The sequence below is a fragment of the Acomys minous genome, assembly GCF_964271855.1.
Source record: "Acomys minous genome assembly, chromosome: 9".
Taxonomy (NCBI): Eukaryota; Metazoa; Chordata; class Mammalia; order Rodentia; family Muridae; genus Acomys; species Acomys minous.
This window is the reverse complement of record NC_140490.1, coordinates 75,296,100-75,315,526: the sequence shown is the minus strand read 5'-3', so window position 1 is coordinate 75,315,526 and position 19,427 is coordinate 75,296,100. Positions and strand designations below refer to the sequence as shown.

The 19,427-nt window shown below is 41.2% G+C and overlaps 1 long non-coding RNA gene across 4 annotated transcripts in view; it reads right to left on the bottom strand.

The window, feature by feature from the left end:
* LOC311605571 overlaps positions 1-19,427 on the bottom strand; it is a 93,242-nt gene that overhangs the window by 13,746 nt on the left and 60,069 nt on the right. For 2 of the 4 annotated variants that reach the window (XR_014782013.1, XR_014782015.1), the window contains exons 4-5: positions 16,182-16,323; positions 12,651-12,712 (exon numbers count right to left, since the gene is read on the bottom strand). This is a non-coding gene — a long non-coding RNA (uncharacterized lncRNA). Of the gene's footprint in view, positions 1-12,650; positions 12,713-16,181; positions 16,324-17,045; positions 17,149-19,427 lie in introns of all 4 variants that reach the window. The other 2 variants (XR_014782012.1, XR_014782014.1) reach the window with 2 other exon arrangements.

The following is a 19,427-nucleotide window of genomic DNA, read 5'->3' as shown; positions in this document are numbered from 1 at the left end:
TAAGGAGTGGAATAACTGGGTCTTGAGGAAGCCCTATTCCCAGTTTTCTGAAATAGTGCCAGATAGATTTCCAAAGTGGCTGTATTAGTTTGCATTCCCACCAGCAATGAAGGAGTGTTCCTCTTTCTCCACATCCTCGCCAGCATGTGGTGTCACTTGAATTTCTGATCTTAGCCATTCTGATGGGTGTAAGATGGAATCTCAGAGTCGTTTTGATTTGCATTTCCCTGATGGCTAAGGAGGTTGAACATTTCTTTAAGTGTTTCTCAGCCATTTGATATTCCTCTATTGAGAATTCTCTGTTTAATTCTGAGCCCCATTTCTCAATTGGGTTATTTGGTTTTATTTTTGTGGTGTTTAATTTCTTGAGTTCTTTATGTATTTTGGGTATTAGATCTTTGTCAGATGTAGGGTTGATGAAGATCTTTTCCCAGTCTGTAGGCTGTTGCTTTGTTCTACTGATAGTGTCTCCTGCCTTACAGAAGCTTTTCAGCGTCATGAGGTCCCATTTATTAATTGTTGACCTTAAGGCCTGGGCTGTTGGTGTTCTGTTCAGGAAGTTGTATGCTCTTTCTTCTAAATCATTGGAAGACTAATTGGTGCTACTAAAAACATTCATGGATGTGTGATATTCTACTGGAACCTCTTTGACTTATCAGGGCTTACACTCTTAGAGGAAATGGACCGTTCATTTCTCAGTATCTAACAACTGTTAATCACTCCAAGGCTAGGGCTGGTTGTGTGTCCTACTTCCTTCTCTACATGGTAAATTGGTCTGGCTTGAGCTTTTCAGGCTTTGTGCATGCTAACACAACCACTGTGAATTAATATGTGAAGTTGTCCTCCTGTGCTCAGATTTAGTCATGACTCTTACACAAACACCCACTTTTTTGATGAACCCTGAACCTTGCCTTGGAAGAGACAGTAATATATATATATATATTAACATGGTTCTTCAATCCAAGCAGAAAGTGGTCGGTTACTACCATGAGGTTTGTGCCACTGTCACATAAGTGGGAATTCCTTTCTAGGAAAGTGATTGTTGTAAGTGCACAGTTGTGTATATTTAATACTTACTTTTCTCCTTTGGTAGCATGCCTAGCATCTTCCAGCACCACAAATATTAGTGAGTAGGAATGAAGCTTTCATGTTTGTACTAGCTTGAAATTATTATATTTTGTGATTCAAACCTATGGTGTCCTCAAGAAGTAGCATGTTATCGTCAAGTTCTGAAGGATAACCAAAACCAAAAGCAGGTATCCTACAATAGTAGGTTTCAATGTGTGCTGTTAAAATGCCCTTTGTGTTATTTATTCCTCTTCATACTCCTCTACACTACCTTCCACACCACCCAATGCAACCTTTCCTGTTTCATTTTCCCTTTAACCATTTATACTGTGCTCTACCTTCCTTTCTTTGAAAGCCATTCCCCAAGGGTGGGTAGTAATTTCAGTAACTTTTACAAAAGTTCTATGGTATCTATGGTAACGAGAGAGAGAGAGAGAGAGAGAGAGAGAGAGAGAGAGAGGGAGAGAGAGAGAGAGAGAGAGAGAGAGAGGACTCTTGGGTACTTTCTCTGTTGTCCATTTCCTTGTCATTCTGTTGTGTCTCCAATAAATATTGATTGTGTAGCTATTTTGTGTAGATCTCAGTATGCAAGATGCTGATAGTTAAGCTTCTGGTTTTATAGATTCTATAGGCTCACAAAGATAGCATTTCTTTTTGAGTTGAACAAAAGTCATGATATGATGAAAATTGACCTATTGTGCTTAAGATGAAGGTAATCTCCTATAATGTAGGTAGCTGGGTTCCAGAGAGTATACCATTCATTCTGTCTTCATAATTTACCTGGGGAAGGTGACTTACCTATTTTGATAGTTTAAATATAACATTAAAGTATTATTATAAATTTGTTCAAACTTTTTCTTGAATTCTGGGGTTGGTGGTAGAATCATCCTATCAGTTACTGAGTATTATTCACTGCTTATTGTGACAATAACAATATCTGGGGTTAAACAAAGATATGAAGTGTCAATTCAGCCTTTAAAAAACCTCCTTCATATTTCCATCTCGTTTCCTGGTAGTGTCATTAAAGGAGAAAAGAAAATGATGATGCTTATTAAAGGAGAGAGGAAAATGGTGACACTCATGCTTACTGGGCTCCATGCTGATTTAATACCTCAGGTGAGCTTGTTATTTAATTAAAATGTTTTTAGGCTTAGTCTGGTAAGGGGCTTCTCAGTTAGTTTTGTCCATGTAGAAACTGATAGTTTGTCTTATTTTGTTTTATTGGTGATCAGTAGATATTAAGCTCTGTTTTCAGGGATCATGCACATTGTTTTCTTTGCTTCTTGCAGGTTTTTTCCCCACTAGCTTTCTCCGTTGGAGGTCTACAGTACTCTGGAAGTGCCCTTCAGGTGACTCAGGTCACAAGTCAAATGCTAGACTATGAGTGCCCTTTTGATTTCCACTACAAATAGATGAATCACATATTCTAAAATTCAACCTGTAATAAAGATTACTAATACTCAATAACTCACCAACTGGCTTGAAAATGTGTTCAAATGTTTTGTCCCACCCACAGGAGCATCTGGAAGAAGCTGCTTGGTTATTAAACCCTGCCACGTGTAATTATTGGCATTGTTCTGCCCATTTGTTCTTTCATTTTCTCTTTTTGGAAACACAATTCTTTGTTTAAAAAACAACTTTCCAGTCTAATTTCCTATTCTGAATTATGATGTGAAATTTAAGCAAAAATAAGCTTAGGCCATTATACAAATGAAAGTAGATCTTTTTAAAAATAAAAGATCCCAAACTATAATTATAAATGACTCACTGTTGATTAATATAATAATAATTTCCCCAGGGAATTTGCTCTGGCATATATAGATATGTACATTGCATATATAGAAATGTTACTATGGAGACTCATAAAAGTATTATAGTTTGTCAAATTTTAGAATTTTTTTGTAAAAAACTATGAACATGGGTATTGTGTGGGTGTTAAGAAGATAACTTCCTTGTGCTGATCAGGACTTTAATTTCTGAGGCCCTAAGAAATACTCATTTTTTCCAGGCCCTGCCTAGGCTTTGTCACTGTATCTCTCTATGTCAGACATTTTGTTTTAAATAATTCTAGGCAGGCAGGGAATCTATTTTGGTCTAAATGCCTGGACATTATATTTGCTAGCTCAGGTATTGGGAAGATGTGGAAAAATAAAGAGCTATTAAAATTCAATTACATTATAGAATGTCTAACCACCATTTAGTTGACTAATTTATTGATCATTTAACTTTATTGGTAATCATGTTGAATAACAAAGACCCTGTCCTTGAAATGTTCCCCACTGATCTTCATCATCAATCTATAGTCAGAGTGCCTCTGTTCACTGTTTCAACATCTGGAAGCCATGCATAAGTTATTAGGTGGGCACATTTCTGTATAAGTATATTAAAGTCTCAGGGTATTCCTGGAGTAGATGAAAGGTCAGATCAGGTTAGTGGCAATAGAGAGTCCATGATGAAGTGGGGAATCAATATGAAGGCAAAATCCCAATGGACTTACAAGATCTATATAGAAGGCATAAATCAAAGACCAATGCAGATTTCACTAATGGGACCCCACTCCTTGTAGGTGTTGGGAGAAGTGTGAAAATCACCAGCACCTCTTAAAGGGCCCTCACATGCATTTCAGATGTTAAATCCTTGGAGCCCAAGGTGTGGAATTTTCTTGCTGGTGCAACTTCCTGTGTCTTGATTAGGTAGAAGGAAGTTAAACCACAAAGAAAGGTGTGGCTTACGAAAGATGTAGGGGAAGGCCCCATAGAACCTTGATGAGACCGGGGATGAGACCGGGCAGCTTCTGTGCTCTTTTCATAAGTTATTTTTTCATAAGGTATCCCCATTGCACATCACAATGTACTTTGCTGTCACAGGGCCTCATGTGGCTTTTGAAGGCAAGTGTAAATATCTAAAGGCCATATGACACAGTCACAAAGACACGAGCATAAAGGTCTCACTAGCCCAAAGACAGGATAGTACATTGTTATAGCATTTTAAGTACTTGATTTTCTAATTGACATTCCTCAAGACCCACATCCTATCCATTCCATTCTTCCCATGACTAGTCTACATTAATATTTTTCCTTTTTATTAATTTTTGAGAATTTCATAGTTTGTTTTGGTCATATGCACTGTCTCCTCCAACTTCTCCCAGATCCCCTGATCCTTTACCGACCTACAAAACTGCTGCCCCTGGGGTAGTCTGGTCTTTTGCAACTAACTGGACTTGAGGTAGGGAAACGTAGCCAGGCACAAGTGAGTGCAATGCAGGGTTTCCATTGGAGATGAGTGCATGGGCAAATAACACCTGGGAACAGCTTTGGAGAACTAGTTCAATTTTGGGGGGGAAATGGGTATTCATGCCCCTGGGGAGGTGGCCAGGGTCTCTGGCACAAGGTTTGTGTGGCCATGCATTATTTGCCAGGGCAGGGGTGTTGGAAGATGCTTCATCTGTATACCCAGTGGTTGTAAGGTGGTGGTGGTGGAAGGTTACAAGGTCAAATAAGGAGTGGAGCCTGGTAACTGTCAGGGTAATAAATACTTACTAGGGTTAGTGGTGGAGGAGCTGGCTTTATGACGCCAGGTTGGGAGGGAGGTGGTAGCCAACTACTGCTATTCTTATGCTTGAGGCATCTGAAGTGGAAGTTCCCTTGATCCGTCCTCCATAACCTTGGGCTGTGATGGTCCCATTCCAAAACTTGAGTACTCTTTTTTTTTTTAACCCATCAAGTTAAATATGTGCTGCCCACATATTCTTGGACATGTAGCCTTGCACTGGAGTGTGGCTTACTTATGAGGGACACTCTCTAAGAGTGTACTCTTAGAGAAAACTGTATCTCCCTTTCTAAGCATCTAACAATTACCAGTAGCACCTCAGCTATGGATGGGACTTCATGCCAAACACCTCTTCATGCTGGAATCTGGTCAGGCTGGAGTTTGTGTGGAGTGTGTGCATGCTGTCATAACTAGTGTACCTGCTCTGTGGTGTCCTGAGGACACGGCTTCCTTGTAGTCACCCACCATCTCTTGTTATTATAGTCTTTGTCTTAGTTAGTCTCACTATTGCTATGATAAAACATCACCAAAACTCAAGTTGGAGAGAAAATGGCTTATTGGGAATATGCTTCAACATTCATAGTCCATCAGTGAGGACAGCCAGGACAGCAATTCAAACAGGGCAGGAAACTGGAAGCAGGAGCTAATGCAGAGGCCACGGAGGAGTACTGTTTACTGGCTTGTTACTCATGGCTTACTCAGCCTACTTTGTTATAGAAACCAAGACCACCAGCCCACGGATCATACCACCCACAAAGTGCACACCATTCCCCATCAATCACTAACTAAGAAAATGCCCTAGCCGGGCGTGGTGGCGCATGCCTTTAATCCCAGCACTCGGGAGGCAGAGGCAGGCGGATCGCTGTGAGTTCGAGGCCAGCCTGGTCTACAAAGCGAGTCCAGGACAGCCAAGGCTACACAGAGAAACCCTGTCTCAAAAAAACAAAAAACAAAAAACAAAAAACAAGAAAAGAAAAGAAAGAAAAAGAAAAAGAAAAAGAAAATGCCCTATAGTCTTGCTACAACCCCACCTTATGGAGATATTTTCTTAATTGAGATTCCTTCCTCTCAGATGACTTTAGATAATGTCAAATTGACATAAAAGTATCCACACAATCTTTATGTCCATTCTTCCACAATGATTCCTGAGTCTTGGGGAAAGGGAATATAATATAGATGTCCCATTTAGGGCTGAATGTTTTGCAGTCTTTTCTTCTCTGCAACTTGACTAGTTGTGGGTCTCTGTTAAGTACATCTACTGAGCATAGAAGAGTCTCAGATGAGGGTTGGGAAGTGCATTAACTGATAATATAAGGATAAATCATTAGAGAGATATTTGATATTCTATCAGTTTATCTATGTCATAGCTTGTTTCCTCCCCTCTCCCCCATGGCCTATAACCTGTTACATACCATCTTAGGTACAGAGGCATAGACTTGCATAATTGGAGCAAGACATATTGCATAAGTACCAACTACAGGCTGTTTTCTTGCCTTCTGGTTTCAGTTGTCCCTTACAATTCCCCAATCAAAGAGGAAAGAGATATACTTTTAAAAATCTTTTCTACCGTGTCAGTGTTTATCAAATAATAATAAATTCTCAAGCTGCGTGACTTTTGTTGGCTGCAGTTTGTCAAGTGGTTCCAGTTTTCCTTAATGCCTGGCTACTGGCAAACAGACTCTCTTATTTCAATCTTAACTACTAGTATTAACTCTCAGATCATAAAATAATTCTTTATCATCTGTCTATCTATCTATCTATCTATCTATCTATCTATCTATCTATCTATCTATCCATCCATCTATCATCCGTAGGTACATTGGTTACAGAACGGGTACCAAAGTTTAAGAGGCATTACTGGAGACAGAGAGCTGATAAGTATGCAACCACTGAGGTGGTAGGAAGATAATAAGTAAACTAAGTTGGATAACTACCAAATGCACAGAGATTGGCTTGGACTTGCAGAGGTGAAGGGAGCCTTAAGTTTGAGCTGAATCATAAAATCAAGGTGCAGAACCTTGGAGGCCACAGAGGTGATGCAAAGGATGCCAAGACTATGGCAGAAAGGTGCAAAACTGTGTCTTCTGGATGAATAAATGGATGAAAGGGCAGGTGGAAATTCAAGTAGGTTCTGTCCTGGTAGGACAGAGCTGAGCTGAAGTCTTAGAGATGTTTTGGAGTTCTGTGCTTACAGATCCCTTGGCTAACATACTAATTGGAATGGCAGGCTAAGGGGGCCACAGCCATTGCACTATTAGGTGCATTCCCTTTTACAGAGTTCAGGTCAAGGTGTTGCTTCTTTCCTTGGGCTGGTATGTTTCATAAGTTATCAGGCCTACTTTTCTTTTCAAAACATGATTTTAGTACTCTCATATGTTCCTATGACTTAATCTACTACTGTGACACGTGTTCCAGAATCTTAGTTGGGGACAATGAGTGAATGAAGAAAGGACTGACACTACAGAAACTATAGACTTGCACTAACACAGACAAGATGGGGTCGGGTGGACATGGACCTTCTGATGGAATGGCCATGAATATAGCAACCACAATCATAGTGCAAGTACTGTACAGCACAGAGGGTAGGGAAGGAGTTACTTAGTCTCAGTAGGAGGCCCATGATAGGTGAGCAACTTCAGGCTATAAATATCCAGGAAGAGGACACTACAGTTGCTTGTTTTTGTACACTGATCAAACATTTGTAAACACTTGTAATTGTAAACCTTGCCAACATTTGCACTTGGACCAGAGGAAGGCTTCCTCATCCTCTGAACCTCACTCTAGGAGGAAAGCTTTGGCATTACAATGGATCTGAGGACTTCACTCATTATTTACAACTTACATTGATTCGTTTGTAGCATGATGCCCTTGTACTTTTTGGAATAAGTTAACAGCATCATCCTGTTTCTGTATTTATGCTAAAACTAGAGTAAAATGTTGTTTGTAAAATGGAGTTTCCCAGAGCATGATATGTCATGAAAGCTGTGTTTTATACAATACGAGTAAGTTAGAGCAGGTAACAGCCAGTGTGTAGCTTCTTGAGGTGTCATTGAAAAGGAGTAGCATGTTTATGGGATTGGGAATGCAAGTATCCACATAAGTAGGCAAGGTTAGATACAGCAGCCCACTGATTTCCTCCCTGTAGCCACTATCACTCCACACTTGGTAGTTTCTAGGAGTGGGGACATTCACCTGTAGAGGAATTTTAATCCAGCAGCATGGATACCTTGGCTGGAATACCCATGTGCCCTTAGCACACACCTTTAATCCCAAACAATGAAAGTAAAGCTAGTCTGTAGAAGAAGTTCAGACGTGAGTTCAAGGAAGGTCATCAGAGGCAACTGAAGCCAGAGAAGGAGAAGGAGCCAGACGATTCGAATAGATTGCTAGAGTTAGTTTGAGGCCAAGCAGAGCAAATCAGTTAGAAGGTGAAAGAAGCCAGTTTGAATCAGTCAGCATGGAGAGACGTTTGAGCCAGAACAGCTGAGATGAACCAGGCAGAATGAGTTCATAAAGAGCTGGAGCGGGTAAGCTTATTCAGTAGCAGTAAGTCTCAGAGGCTGAAAACATTCTAGATTAGATTGCATGGACACTAGAAGCTTCCAGGACTAGGCCTAAGTTAGCAGGTAGAGGTGGTAAGCCTCTGAGATGATAGTTACCTCAGGTGAATAAAAGCTAGGGCAGAGAGAAACATTGCATAGTCCCTTTAAGACAGCTTATCATCTCAGTAGGTTCCTTACATTCATTTCTATTTTATTTATTATTATATATTAATCATACACAATAGATTTCATTATATTTTCATATATGTATATAGTCCATCTTTATTGTACTCACCCTGCTACCTTTTTTTGTCTTTTTGTTCCCTTACATTTCTATAGATCCCCTTTATTCCCAACTAGTTTCCTTCTACTCCACTACCTTTTTTTTCCCCCCTATGGATAAACCACTCAGTTTCATCAGGCTTGCTTATGGAAGCACAGGTGAAGAGATGCATCAAGAAACATGGGCACCTAACTAGTGTCCTCCATGAAGTAAACGTTTCCTTGTTCCCTGGAAACTGATAATTGTGTGTATATAATTGAGAGACAGTAGTGGGTGCCCCCCCCCCCACGCCAGGACACGATGTGGTAGGGTAGCCACGGAGTGCAATGGCTGTGAAATGCCCAGAAGGCGTGCCCACCCTACTGCTGCCTTTTCTAGTTTTTGCATCCTTTCTGGCACTGAAGAGGATGCTTTATGTACTATAACTGGTAAACTGGCCTCAGAATAAAGCTGATCTTGACATGGACAGACAGGAATATGTAGAGCTCCCTGATAGGTACAAGGGCTACCCAGTCAGCCTATTCTGAAGCCTGCTTGGAATGAGAGTGAACACATTTTCTCCTTACATAAGCCAGACTGAGTTAGGTTCCTATAGTTCCAATGAAATTCTTATTCATAGGACTGGGGATATGGTTCCATGGTTTATGTACACACCACATAAAGTTGGCTTCAAGACGCAGCATCTCCAAAGAGAATCCTCATCACCATACCATTTCCCTCCTGCTGCTTTAGGTATCTGTCGTCTCCCCCACAGGCCCCATCTTGTCTCTGCCTGATGATCTGGACTGACTGCATCATTGGGTACCTTGTCCTCTGGTTTCTAGTTTTGTCCTTCAACAGTGGGGCCACAGTGAAGATATGGGATGGTTGAGGAGGACTTGGGGGTGTTTCTTACTCCTGCAGCACTAGAAGCTTCTTCCCCTACTTAGCACATTGTTTTGTGTCTTGACTTTTGAGCCCCAGGTATAATAAACTTCCCTGGTGTCTTGTTTGTTTCATTAATTTCATCTGTAATATTGAAAGTGGTCCTTTCTTTAAAATCTCTTCATTTGAAAGATTATTCTTTTTTTTTCTCTCTCCCAGGAGTTGACTGATAGTGCTTACTTACTACTTTACTTTGTAGGTTTCATTTGTTTAAAGTTATAAAATTCTCCAGCCCTGGACTATAACTCCAACAATTCAGGGCAGAGATAGAAGTTTGTTCAGTCAAGGTTCAAAGAACTTTGTGCTCAGTGGCTGCCTTTGAAATGAGGAGAAATCAGCAACTTTACTATACACATTTTAGACCTTGTGAGGCAGCCACAAATGGCACTTGTATGTAAATGGCTGTTTATATTTCTCAATAAAACTTATTTACAAAAATAACTGATGAGCCAGGTTTGAGTCCAAGCCTACAGTTTGTTTGCTTTGCAATAGTTCACTTTATTTTCCTCTCCGCTGATATGAGGAGATCTTATTTTTTTAAGACATCTTTAGATAACACTGCTTTGAGAAGAAGTTTTGTTACAAGGTACCTCTTCCGCATGGTAAAGCCATTCTGAAGAGATGAGCTTTGTGTTAAATATAGCATGGAAGAATAATGTTCTTTCTCTAGCAGAGAAGAAGCACAGCATGATATGGTAATCACCAGGAGGGGCCTTTCACCCTTGGCTGGCCCTTCCACACTCCCCCTTGAGCCCAGAGATAGATGTCTAAGTCTAGAGGAAGGCTCTAGATGTCTAAGAAACTGCTCACTGCTCTGTGTCTGACAGGACAGGAATTATGGGGGTGGGCTGACACGAAAGGTAAGCCTCTGGATGCTGACCCAGCACAGGGGTCTACTTAAGGCCATGTGATTCTAAGAGCTATTCACCTTGGGTCTTCCCAGGTTAAAATCCATTCCTCTCTAAGGGTTGCCCATGGGACCTGCTCCACCGCTTTGGTGGAATTGTGCTGTGGGCTGTGTGTGGAAGTTGACAATGTCTATCTCTGCTTGTCATTAGTGGATAATAAGGTCAGAGGTCACATGGTGCTATAAACTATGTAAACCTGTGTACTATGAAACCTGCATTAGGTGTCTTTTACAGGCATTCACTGTGAATCGAATTTAATTTTGAAACACTTTATAGCATCTCTTTCATATTTCCAGAGTCCGGTGCACCTCCGTAATTCTTTAGGCATGGCTATGTTCCCACCCCTGGCACTGCAGCCAGCTCATCGGATGTCACTCTTGTGGTCTGTATAGTGGTCTCTCCTGGGCCAACCCTGCTAGCCTTAGCAGAAGCAGGTGTATGGCCCTCTCCCAGCAAGAGCAAGGAATGGAGAGACTCGGCCCGGGCTTGCAACTTCTTCACTGTCCTGAGTAAGCAAGGAGGGGTGACTACCACTGATGTGTCTCAGTGAGATGGGATGAGGCATCCCCTCACACCCCATTTGTCTGACTCAGGACTCCTCTGCTCCATAGAGCCACGTCATATAAGAGAATGGAAGAAGAGAACAGGAATCTAGGGAACTGGCCTGCTACAGTTGTGCTTTGGGCAATGGGGGCAGCCAACTCAAACACAAATAGGCAGTCTCTCACTCTTGTCTCTCAGGACAGAGACATTAATCATCTCTCCTCCCCACCTGCATTCTCAGCCTTGCTTCCAACGGCTTTGGGTTTAGTTTAGTCCACATTGCCTTTTCTCATGATCTCTATTCGCTCACACATTGAAATAAGAGGCAGCTTTTCTTACAGAGTTTGTGAGGTCTGCGGTGACTCCAAGGGCATTCTTGGTCATTCTGCCCACTGAACCCCATGTTCAACAGTTGTCAGGGTCTTTTTCAGGGTCTCTGAAGTACACACTGCTTGGCCCCAACTCTAGTCTTCTGTTCCTCATTTAGTGGCTTGGGATTTGTATGCCTAGCATCTTCCCAGGTGGTTCTGCTTGCCTGGACCCACATTGCCATGGGTGTGTGTAACTCCAGTTAGAAAGTCCCTAAAATAGCATAATTCTCCTAATTCCACAGACATGCCATCGGTTTCCCTGGCTGCCACTGACCCCAAGATATTGTTAGAAACTTGATCTTTAGTAGCTGGGAAAAGAGGGTAACATTTAAAGCTACACACAGTTCCTAGTCTCCAAGGGTAGAGGCACAAATTTACCTCAGAGGCAAATAGTTGCTTTTGGTCTGGGAAAACCACTTGAGTTTACCATTTATTTACAGAAATGTAAATCAAACATCTACTCACTGTTCTAGAGGGAAATGTGAAGTCGGCACTAACCCAAACACAGATGTTTTCAACTGAGAAGTTAACTGTTCAACTTTTAACATAAATTTTTGGGAAGAACTGAGCCAAACTCTTGTCTGAGAGACATGGTTATCTGGCTGAGAGAATGAATGTTCTAGGATTTCTAGGCCTGTCCAGTTTTCAGGGCACTTCTCCATGAGTATTGCCAATTGTGATAGCTTTGTGTGCATAGCTGTACTTGGAGCCATTGTCCAAAATGCCAGCACAGAGACCTGGGGAATGGGTCAAGAAGAACCTTAGTTAGGAGAAGCACAGTTCCTTAAGACTTCATTCCCAAGAGGAACCCTCCAAATGATGAGGTTCAGCTATTGCCTTTCTTCTGAGGTAGGGGCAAGAAAGAATAGTTCCATTGTCAAAGTTGAGAAGGTTGAACCCAGACTCAAAACCATTGAAGGAGGAAAAGGAACTGGGGCCTGGAATCCCAAGGGCAGCTGATTCCTAGGGGAACCACAGGGCACAGAGGGAGGGGAGTCACATTTACTGTAAGATGAGCTGGGACGGTGTGCAGAGAGGTGTGCAGACAGGTGTACAGACAGGTATGCAGACAGATGGAAGGGACCCTTGAAGACACCTGGGGACTGTAGAGCTTCCCTCCTTAACACTTGAATATTTTGGTGAAGTATTTTCCACATTTCACTTTAGCCTTTGTTGGGACACAAAGACCTAAGGGAAGTATACATTACCAGCTTGTAATTAACTGAAAAAGTGAGGTCAGGGTTCATGTCTGAGGCCAGTTCTTAGGGATAGCAAATTCCAGAAACAGGAGGGTTCAAGCCATGTGGAAAAGATGTGTGTTATGTGTGGCAATGATGGGCTAGATTCAGTTTTGATTTTGAAGCTATGGCATTTATGTTGGGATTGCAAATGAAATAAAATTTTTATGTTTGGCTATAGATTAGAGATCGTTTGGGAACTGGAACTAGATATGAATTCCTACCGTAAAGATCAGGCTCCAGTAGAAAGACTTCTCATTCATTAGAAGGATAAGGGCATTCAAATCTGCATGATAAATGGAATATATACAAGTTGTTAGCAGAGAGTGTGATACCATACTTGCATACTGTAGAAAGCAAGCCATTTCCTTGTTTGAGTTTCAAAAACCCATTCTAATTATATAATATCATTTATATCCACTTTATTAATATCTCATGGCATATATACAAAACCTTAAACATGGAAATCAATCAAATTAGAGTAATGCAAGAAGCCTAAAAAGTACAAGAGGTCATCAAAGGAAAACATATCTCCTATAATTTACTTGAGAGCTCTTAGGAGTGGCAACCAGACATCAAGGATCTGGATTCTTTTTAACCCTTCACAGCTCTCTATGACCAGCAGACTGACCAAGGCCATGTGGAAGGTGGGCCATATTGACTTTTACCAAAGTGATCATCCACGTGCAGAGAAGACATACTTTAAAGAGAGGATAAGAAAACATAACAGATGCCGGCTCAGTGAAAAAGCGAGTTGGCATTTACTACATCAAAGGGCTGGACTGAGGATGACATTGAATGAGTGCAGGACTATGGTAGTGATACTAGCAACTCTTTTTAGAAGAAATGGCAGTCATCAAGTGCTTAACACAATGTGAGGGGAGCAATCTGTCTCTTATGCAAGGGCTTTGTATATCTATTGGCTATTTATTTTTCCTGAGATAGGTTCCCTATATCTTCATCTACCTTTGAACTCATGATGTAGCCAAAGAGCACTTTGAACTCCTAATCCTCCTGCTTCTATTTCCCGAGTGTTGAGATTACAGGCATGTACCACTATGCCTGATTCATGCTGTGCTGGGAATGAAGCTTGGACTTTGTACATGGTAGACAAGCTCTAGCCCTCTCATTGTCCTCTTGATCTTAAACAACTCAAATCGATGTGCTACTTCAGTGTTTTGGTAACAGGGAAAGATATTAGTTCCTTTAATGATACTTTCACTGTAAGAATATAACATCATGTTGGAAGGTTCATGTGTTATTGTTCATAAGTTCGGATATTGCATATTAAAAGGTTTACAATCTTTACTGAAGCACTTCTTATGCTTCAATATCTCTTTTTGAAAAGGATTTATAGTTTATTTATCTCATTAATGAGAGAGAAATGGTGGCATTATATTTTCCACTCCTATGGACTGATTAGTATCATACAGTGTTTCTTGACTATTCAATTTTTCCCTGCATGCATAATTTTCTTGGGAAAATCCTACCAGTATGTAATTATCTTTTGACCACAGTTTTTGAGCTGATATTCCAGAGAAATTTACCAGAAATTTCCTATCCATCTCTTGACTATTTTTTTGTGCAATTGAGACCATAAAGACACACGTAATTAGCTGATCCAGGACTACGTGGAGAATCACCCACATAGTCAAGGGGAGGTTAGGCTTTAGGTCTCTACCTAGGGCATTTTGAATTTTTTAGAAAGACTGGTCTACCACTTGTGGCCATAGAATTTTGGGGGGTATCGAGTTACCACATGACAAAAATCCTCTACAGAGAACATCTGTTTCTATAATGCCAGCAAACTGGCATATGTTAGAATTCAGGAACACTTGAGAACTGAGGTCAGTGGGAATTAGAAGGCATTTTGCTTTGGTAGCATCTTCCCTTCCCCCCCAAGTCAGAACAGGATAGCTTTAGCATCAATATTCAGCCATCTATACAATCCAGGTCCATCACTTTGTACAAAGTCCAGACACACAAATAAAATTATAGTGCAAGGAGAATATTGTGAAAATTCAAGTGCTGTGTATTTTTTAAAGAGTTCTACCTTCATGCAACATACCAATACACAAACAAACCATTTTCTTCAAGACTGCATTACTCTGCAATATCTTAGAAGCCATAGGTTGCCACAGGGAGGAAAAAAATTTGTGTGTGTTGTGAATACCTCCTCTAAAGGTATTGGTCAGAGGTGTCTCAAAGGCCCTTCCCAAACACAACTGACTGTTGACTACCCACTATACCTTGATGGTAAGACCCTTTCACTGAAGACACAATCCACGTTGGTGGCTCACATAATATGGAAAGATCAAGTTGGCAAAAAGTGTGACCTACCATAATGACCACTATAGCAAAATATGGCCGTGGGTGCAACAGTAGCAAACATATTATGGTAAAAAACCAACCACTTTCTGATTGTACTGGTGGAAATGTGTCTATTTGGTTAGGAAGCTGTGGGTGATGACTCTCAGAGCTCAGGGACAAACCTGATCAATGGACACAGTGTCAACCTCACCTCTAAATTAGTATTTCTTTACTTGTACTTTATTGTACATCTCAGAGCTTATAAAAGAAGATTTTGTTGTTGTTTGCTTGCTTGTTTTGTGCATGGATGGTGGCTAATGCAGAAACTCATAAGTGGTAAGGTTCTATTATCTCCTGAGGCAATGCTTAAGTAGATTTAAAATTAAACCTTACCAAACGTATGTGTGTGCGCACGTGCATCTTTTGGGGTCATTGTTGATTCATCTTCTTTTACTTGCATATGGAAAAAGGTACAAGGGAACATTTTTGCCGTGAGATGAAGGTGCCAATTAGCTTCCAAGTCTAGACATACTTCTGCAGATGATATCTGAAGGCAGTCCAGTTGGTGGGCCGACTCTCATATCTCATATGTTTACACTCTCCTCCTTATGTGGTCCAATTTAATCCTTTAGCACATGAGCAGGAATATGATAATTGATAAAGTAGTTATAGTAAGTGATTTGCCCATCTGTAGCAATCTTTACCTTCATTCTCTATTTGTGGCTCTGGCTCCCTTTAAATTAAAGAAGTGGTAGAATTTTGTTCCAAAACAACCTTGAGCATCTCCAGCATGTCCTTTTCGACACAAGGGTCCCAGGACAAGCTGTCTGAAGCCAGCTTGAGTTCAATGCTTTATAAGCCTTGGGTATGGTACTTGAACAACCTCTCCAATTCTGCAAAAAGCTCAGTGAGGATACCAGGTATGTCATCTTTAGTAGTAAACTTCAACTCTCAAGACACAAACAAATCTGTGAGCACCCTGTTACCTTCTGGTACTTCCTCAACTAATTCCTGTTGCTCCTACTCAGTTCACAGGGTAATGGCCTCTCCTTCATTTTGAGGGTTGTTTTTCAAAGACAATCAAATAGCTCTAGTTAGCTTATTTTTCCCTTGGAAGTACTATTCTTGTTTTACTACCTTGAGAATTTTATATAACGTGCTTTAGTCACACTAAGCGCTCAACAATTCCTGTCATATCCACTTTCTCCTCCTTTACCTCCCTACTGGATTTGACTCTGAAATTTCCTCTTTTCTTTGCCCCAATCAGTTCTAGTTTGTGTTGCTTGCTACTCTTAGGAGTGGAGTCGGCCTTGGGTGTGGTTGACCTATCGCAGAGAATCCTCCGTCTCCCAGCAACTGTCAACTGATAACAGCTTCTCAGCTAGTGCTGGAATTTGTGCCCTGCCTCCATGCTTGGACACTGTCTGGCTTGTACTTGGGCAAACCTTGTGCATATCATCACAGCCACTGTAGCTTCATATGTGCGACTGCGCTGCTGGGTCCAGACAGTACTATTTCCTTGAAGTCATCCTTCATTTCTGGTCCTTACAGCCTTTCGTCCCCTTCTTCTACAAAGTCTTCTGAGTCCTAAGGGGAAGGATGTGAGACGCACACACCATGGTGAATAATCTTGGATATACTTGGGATAAAGGATGTGTTTCTGCATAAGTGTGAAACATTTTTCATTCAAGTCTGGGAAGAAAATGCCAGAAACCTCTGTTTTTATAGTAATGTAGAAGTAGAAAGGAAATAAAGCTTTAGTAGCACATTATAACCAATGTTAGGGGATTATTTCTGTGTGTGCAAGTGTGCACACTACGATTAAACCCGGTGTCTCAGGAGATCCCACACCATGATGTCTGTGTTGAGTAGGATGTCCGAGGATAAAGGAGCATGAGTTCAGGGGTGGGTTCACAGTCAGGCTTGCTGCATTTGGTATGTTAGACCACGTTGCACTAGATGATGTTATATTATTGCATTTTATGTTATTATCAAATGTAAACTAAACAAAATGAGGAACATCCAGATCTTGAAGGTAAGACCTTGGATACAGGGCTTGAAGGAACCCTGCTTGAATTGGCCCAGTTTTAATCTCTTCCCTGGCTTCTCTGCTGACTGCAACAAGTTTCTTAGAATCTCAGTAACTCAGAAGCTAATTTGTCTCTGCCAAGTCTAGAGCTCTGAACCCTCTTAGTATGATAAATATATTTTTTTGTTGTTACTATGGCCATAGTGAGAAGACCAAATAGATCGTGCAGGCTGGTGATTTAATAATGTCAGAGGACAATGGGGCTAGAGCAGTGTCTTACCATTCATTCACTGGAGGTGGCCCATTCACAGGCCAAAGTCCAGAAAGAGAGCTGAAAACAGGAGGCTGGATATTTTGACAGGGTTGAAGTCTTGGCTTTATGGCTTTAGAGAGAGGGGGAAATGGATTTATGATAGGTCACCATTTTATTTATTTATTTATACATTTTTTTGAGATGGGGCATCACACTATTGTTCAGACTAGCCTGGTACTCAGAGGCTCATCTTACTCCAACACTCTGAGTGTCAGGATTATAGACATGAGCCACGATGCCCAGTTGCTTGCCACATTATTGGTATCCAAAAGATATGGGATGAAAGACTGAAAGCAATAGCGTGAAATTCAAAAACTGGCCAAGGTTGAGCTCAACTCAAAGGTCGCAGCAATTCCAGTGGGCACCAGGAAGCATTTCCTAAAGTTTTGTGGTTAATGGCTTCCATGTACTGTAAATTATCTCAAAACTTGAACAATTCCTTTTCCCATGTGTAATGTTAGTTACAGACAGAGTCAGCTCCAGAGAGAAGATTTGGGTTCTGTTTTTTTTTTTTAATTTGTTATTCTTAAGTTCTTGCTTCAGATGCCTATGAAGCTTAGGGAGGTTGCTTTGCCTTGCCCTCTAAGGAGCCCTGACTCTCACACCCACATCCTCCTCTCAGCAGTGGAACTGAGGTCTGAAGTGAACTCACTGTTTTCAGAGCCTTTGGTAATCCTTATGCTACCTCCAGTTGAGTTTTTCTTGTGCTTCTTTTCATTCAAGGCCCTCCCAGTATTGTGAATTAATGCTTTACTTGCTTAATTTCACTTATGAGTTAAAGAAAAAAAAAAGTCCAATCATATAGATGCATTTGAAGAGCAAAACACGTGAAATGATTGCATTCATACTCTTGAAAAACATTAATTTCTCCCTTGTCTAACTCTCTCGTATCATTATAGGTTTTGAGCTACATTCATTTATTTTACATGCTGTCTTACGGTTCTATGCAGATCCTGAGTAAATTGAGAAATGGCCACAATTTTTATCACAGAATCGAGGGTCTATTTTTAAATGTTATCATATGCAAATATTCAAATTGGTAGACTTCCGCTGATTATCCCAGCCAAGATCCTATTGTACAGAACAGGCGAGCCCAGATCAGCAGCAGCCTCTGCTGCCCCTGCTTCAGTGCGGCTTATTTCGGTCTGGGAATGGCTCCACCAGATGGAACACTTAACACTATCAGCACCCCCTTCCTCCCCAATATGCCACTGTGTAGGAGAGAAAGCCACTGAATAAGTGGGGGTGAAAGATGATCAGGACAGGACCTTCTTTCAATAAAAATCTTAGTACTTGCAGGCTCCAGGCAGATGGTTTAATTAAAACATTTTTTGAAATGGACATAGATTTAGGTGCCTAGTGAACTGCCTAGGTAATTCCTTCTGCTGTCGCAGTGCAGAGCTGCCTGTGCTCTCACCACATGGGCCCCTTTCCTGCTACCATCTGCTCTGCTGATCCCAGGGACTCTGCACTTCAGTGATGTGAGCGTGAACGCAGAAGCTCTTGCTCCTCAAGTATTGCTGTTCACCTGGAAGGTCATGGGCATTTCCACAATTGGGATCCACAGCCTGTTCCCTTCCCGTGCTTTCTGCCTTTGACAAAGAAGCTGAATTTTGTAAGCAAATGAAAGGACCTATTATTCAGGTGCAGGCCTACGGTGTCATGTCGGTGCCTCTGCTAAAGTTCGGGAATGTTAACTTTACAAAAGATGCTTACAGCAAAGTCAGAGACAAAGCCAACTGTTTTCGGTCTTTAGGCCACTCCCTCCATCTAAGAATGTCTCCAGTAGATCTTTTTTTCTTTCTGCAAAGTCCTGTTCCACCTCCATACCCTGGTATAACGTTCTGTCTGTGTACTCCATGGCCTTTACATATAGTCACTGGGGAGTTCTTTCTGCATGGAATAAACTGGGGTGCTCACAGACAGGGTTCAGATGTCTCCCATAGAGTAGGTGTGAAAGCATTTCCCCACTGTATTTCTTTCACATCTTTGCACTCAAAATCTGTGATGACATTTCATTTACTGTAAAGCAACTTATTTTCTGTGAGGCACAGTTGGATATGCAAACTGTCCTTCACAACTATTGTGCCACAAGCACACAAATCAAAGGGAGGCAATAAAAACTGTTTTACCAGCCAACAAAATATAATATTGTGGGATAAGGCAGACCTCCTGGGACCAAGGGCACATATTTGTAAAGTGGCTGGGGGGTTTGGAAATATGGTACACAACATCTCCCTTTCTCTATGAAGCTAAATCATTTATTTCAGCCAAACTCATACACATTTCATTTTCAGGTTTTTTTATTAAGATGCATGGAGTAGTTAAGGTTAGGCCCTGGATTCAGAA